The sequence below is a fragment of the Gorilla gorilla genome, chromosome 19, assembly GCF_029281585.2.
Source record: "Gorilla gorilla gorilla isolate KB3781 chromosome 19, NHGRI_mGorGor1-v2.1_pri, whole genome shotgun sequence".
Taxonomy (NCBI): domain Eukaryota; kingdom Metazoa; phylum Chordata; class Mammalia; order Primates; family Hominidae; genus Gorilla; species Gorilla gorilla.
This window is the reverse complement of record NC_073243.2, coordinates 72,177,680-72,182,942: the sequence shown is the minus strand read 5'-3', so window position 1 is coordinate 72,182,942 and position 5,263 is coordinate 72,177,680. Positions and strand designations below refer to the sequence as shown.

At 38.6% G+C, this 5,263-nt stretch overlaps 1 pseudogene; it reads right to left on the bottom strand.

The window, feature by feature from the left end:
- Nucleotides 1–218: 218 nt before the first annotated feature.
- On the bottom strand, nt 219–2,991 carry LOC101124711 (integrator complex subunit 6-like; annotated as a pseudogene).
- Between the last annotated feature and the right edge of the window lie 2,272 nt (nt 2,992–5,263).

Sequence of the window (5,263 nt, the reverse complement as noted above, 5' to 3'; positions counted from 1 at the left end):
GCCTTACAAATGTATTTCTTAAATAATGAAATTTGAAAGATGAAATTACGCCTTGATCTGTGGGCTGAAGAATGGATGTTGTGTTAGCAGACATGAAAACAACACTAATCTCCTTGTACATGTCTATCAGATCTCTTGGGTGAATAGGTGCATTGTCAATGAGCAATAATATTTCAAAAGGAATTTTTCTTTCTTTTTTCTTTGGAGGAATATTTTTAGTTTGTTAAATAAAAATGTTTTTTAGAGTGATACTTTTCACATTACAAAAATAAACCAAAATGAAGAAAAGGTCACTGTAAAATGACAGAAAATGATCTGTAGATTTGCTTTTAGTATTTCAAATAGCCGACAATGCATGTCAGAAAATGAATGCAAGATCACAACAGTCTTGTATTTACTTTGTATTTGAAGAAGACAGTGAAATAAGTGGCCACATTCTATTTTCTTTTAATTGCTATTAATATGGTTGATCTGATTGGCTCTTCGATGAATTTCATCCAAGAAGTTCTCCAGTTGTTCTATTAGCATTCGTTTTTAAAACCTTGATGCTTCTTTAATGACATTTTGTAAAAATATTAGTCTTGTTTGTAAACTGCCTTGCACATGCTTCAGTAAAGTGAAGATTCTTTCATATTTTCTCCCTGGCTTTCGGATCTCTTTCATTATTTGTGGTTTTAGCTCGGTATTGACCTCTTCATGGCTTCTGCAATGGATCAATTTCTTTCCTGTGTTGAGTGAAGATGCTGGTATGTTCTCTTCAGCACATTGTTCTTTATCTCTTGGCTCCTCGTGATTTTCTAAAAATCCACCAACAGTGAGGTCATTGGTTCCTAAATTGTCATGACCAGGAGCTTCCATATGATTGGTTGGCCTTTCCAGTAAACTGCCTGGAGAAGATGTTGAAAATTCAGTATCCGTAGCATTTGGTGTAATGTCTGATGAAAGTTGGTCTGCAACATGATTTTCAACCACATCATGTATTATCGAATCATTAGTGGTTTCTGAAATTTTATGAAGAGGAAGAAGCTTAATAAGATCTGGCTGTGCTTGAGTTGTAGGTGCAGGTGGTCCTTTTCCCCCGATATGATTGTTTACAACAGGATTCTGCTGTCTGCCTCTTAGTAGTGGAGACATACACTGACGTCTTTTAGGGATCCCTTGCATATTTGATTCTCCGGGTCGTTTATATTTATTTTGAGGTCCAGCCACAAATTCATCTGCTTCATCTGTCATCATACCCTTTTTATCCAGCTTAAAGGAGTTGCCAAATGTATGTAACCTTTGCGGCTGATCAGGATCAAGTTCTCTTAGTGGAGAAGGTAACTTGCTTGAGGTATTCCTGGTAGTTCCCCATTTGTGCTATAGGAACACTGCACTTGATCTTCGTCCTGTCCTTTAAGAAATCTGCGAGTGTGCTTCAAAAGATTAGATCTCATTCTTGTTAAGTGATCCAAAAGATTTCATCTTGGAATGTCATAAGCATTTCTAAATGTCTGTGGCTTCAAATCCTTATTCAGCAAAGCAATATGGAACCCAGGGTATTCCTTCATATTAAGGTCTAGCAGTCTGTGAGGGACATCTTCTGAAATTCCCTGGAGGAGTCGTGGAAAATCTTTCCTATATGCCCTTGATAAACCATGTGATTGGCTCCAGACTTTTATTCCAGTTTCCTATACTCCTTTTTTGCCTACAGATCCAATGACTCGATCAGATTCTATTTTGGCCTGTTGACTCAGTTTTTTGAGGTATGAAATGACACTGTAACTAAGTCCATATTCCATACTGTCTGCTATTAGGTTAGGTGCTCCCATCATACTAACAGCTTTCTTCAAGGGCCCGAGATAGTAGGGAGGCACGGTCTTCAAATAACTTTCAAATGACTGTCTCCACTTCAATGTTGGTTTTGCTTTATGCACTTTAAACAAGTCATCTAAGAGGGGAAGGACTGGGTAATTGTAAGGCATCACAAATAAATTGACACAGTTTAGTGCCATACTGGCTTTCAAGTAACCAAAAGGATGACCAAGTTCACTGTATTTTGCACTGTTGCTGACGTACACCTGCCAACATGTTTGAGGAGATTTCCTTTCCAGGATAAATTGAGTCAGTGATGAAGGTTCCAACTCGTATTTGTCAAAAGGAAGTTTATCAATAACCATTGGTGCAGTCTGTACAGGAAAACTTCACTACAGGATGAGATGTACGAAGTGGTAGTGTTGGCGAATTTTGATCTCGCCAAAAAGACTCTGGAACAGGTCAATGACCTATAGGAACCCCAGTTTTAGGATTTGGTCTGACACATATGAGTTTGTGACAGTTATGCCAAGGCTGAGATCCAAAAGGCCTTGATATATCTGGCTGCCCATCTTCTACAGGGGAAGGATCTGGTCCTGCTTTTTGAAAGTTTATTACCACCCAACTTTGTACTTTCTGCACCAAGGACTCCAAACACTGATTAAGCATTCTTGGAGAACACACAAAATATGACCAGCCATCTGTCACTTCACACATTGGTGTGATTGCAGAGTCATCTAAAGGCACACCTGTCAACTGTTCTGATTCTACTGACATGGTGCCAGGCAACCGCAACACTAATGCAAAGAGTCTCTGGTCCCAACGAAAAGGTTCCTTGGTCAATTCACTTCCAGGCAAAGGAGAATTAAGAGGTAAGTGAAGCTCATCCTGGACTCCACTGGTGGTAGTCAACTTGCTCCCATCAGTAATTGTGATAATTATTGCTGGCTCCAAGAAAAAAGGGTTTCTTCCCTGCCCATAGTTGTCTATGCCAGTTGCTAATCTATTTAAATTTAATAAATCAAAAGCTTACCTTAGGGATTGGCCAAGAGTCCTAAGTCCTTGAGCCTGAAGGTTTTTCAGTTCATTCATAAACGTTGCATGGTTTTCTTTCCATCCAGCCTTGATAGCAAAGGGCGGCTCTTCGAAAGTGACGAGCATATACCTGTCTCCTCTGCTGGCAGGGTCCCGGGCACGGAGCCGCGGGACTAGAGGAGGAACAGGGCGAGAGAGAGGGAAGCACAGAGGCGAGGTTACGAGGCGGAAAAGGAGCACCCAGCGGCCCCGCCGCCTCCACAGTACCGCACACGCAGCGGCCACCCTCCACGCGGTCCCCCACACACAGATCGCTCCCCACGCACAGCACTGGGGCCGGAGCCCGGCCCAGGCCTAGCCCGCCTCGCAGCGCCCGCCCGCCCTCGCGTTGGGGGAGGGGAGGGAGGGGCATCTTTCTTATCAGCAGGTCTCAATAGTGGGCTTAAAATATTCAGTGAACTGCGCTATAGATAGATGTGCTATCTTTTAGACTTTATTGATCCACTTAATAGAGCACAGGCAGAGTAGATTTAGCATAATTCTTAAGGGTCCTAGGATTTTTTTGAATGGTAAATGACCATTGGCTTCAACTTAAAGTTATCAGGAGCATTAGCCCCTAACAAGAGAGTCAAACTGTTTTTAGAAGCTTTGAAGACAGGCATTGACTTCTCCTCCCTACGACAGACCTAGATGAAATCTTCTTCCAATATAAAGCTATTTCATCTACATTGAAAATCTGTTTAGTGCATTCATCTTCATCACTTATCTTAGCTAGATCTGAATAAGTTGCTGCGGCTTCTCCATCAGCATTGCTGCTTTATCTTGTGCTTTGATGTTATGGAGATGGCTTCTTTCCTTAAATTTCATCAACCAACTTCTGCTAGCTTCCAACTTTCTTCTACAGCTTCCTCACATCTCTGGGCTTTCATTGAATTGAGAGTTTGAACTGGGTTAGGCTTTGTTTCAAGAGAATGTTATATAATTGGCTTGATCTGTCAAGAACACTGAAACTTTCTGCATGTCAGTAATAAGGCTGTTTCACTTTCTTATCATTTGTGTGTTCATTGAAGTAGCACTTTAAATTTCTGCCAATAACTTTTGATTTGTATTCACAGCTTGGCTAACTGTTTGGAGCAAGAGGCCTGGCTTACAACCTGTCTTGGCTTTTGACATGCCTTCCTCACTACGCTTAATCATTTATAGCTTTTTACTTAAAGTGAGACATACGTGACTCTTCCTTTCACTCGAACACTTAGAGGCCATTGTAGGATTATTAATTGGCCTAATTTCAATACTGTTGTATCTCAGGGAATAGGGAAAATCTTAGAGAAGCGCAGAGATAGGGGAATGACTGGTCTGTGGAGCAGTAAGAACACATACATGTGTTAATTAAGTTTGCTTTCTTGTATGGGAGTGGTTTGTAGTGCCCTCAAACAATTACAATAGTAACTTTAAGATCACTGGTTACAGATCGCTATAAGAAATATAATAATAATAATTAAGCTTGCAACATTGCGAGAATTACCAAAATGTGACACAGAGATACAGAGTGTACAAATGCCGTCTCTGTGTCGCATTGGGAAATGACACTGATAAACTGATAAAATTGCTCAGCGCAGACTTGCCACAAACCGGTTTGCAAAAAAATGCAGTATCTATGAAGTGCAATAAAGTGAAGTACCATAAAGTGAGAAATTCCTGTAAGTATCCTTTGTTTTCACCTATACCACATGTTTCCCCATATGAACATCATTGCATAGATTTCTATTGTCCATATCAGTAATAATTTCTTAATGAGGGATTACTAGAAGTAAAAATACTTTACCAAATTCACGTTACTTATTTTAAAAATCTTGATACATAATAGAAAATTACCTCCCTGAAAGGATTTATCTATTTACACTCTTGGCAGCATCTAATCAGAATTCAGGTTCACAGTTTCTTCACCATTTTGTTCTTTGAAAATTTGATAGGCCAAAATCTGGTATGTCATTATTTTATTATGAATTTATTAGATTACTTGTGAGATCAAATATGTTTTCTTGTTTAACAACCTGTTTTATTTCTTCTGTTTTTTTGCTGTAATCTATTTAACTGAATACACATGTTCTGTCCTTTTGGCTAATAGATATTTAAAATAATTATTTTTTAACAAAGAATAAGTATGCTAAACATTATTATATGAGTTTTGAATATTTTACTAGTTTGTCTTTTAAAGTAGCTTCTAATTTTTTAACACTAAAACAATTTTGACTTTATATGTAGTCAAGTGTATAACTTTTTGTATAATTTTTAGTATTGGGGGATTTAATTTGGCTTAAAATTTTAACATTTAATCCATTTATAATTTATTTCAATGTAGTTGTAAAGGGAGATCCAATTTTATTGTGTGTGCATGTAGACATGCATACATATATATATTTAAAATTTATTT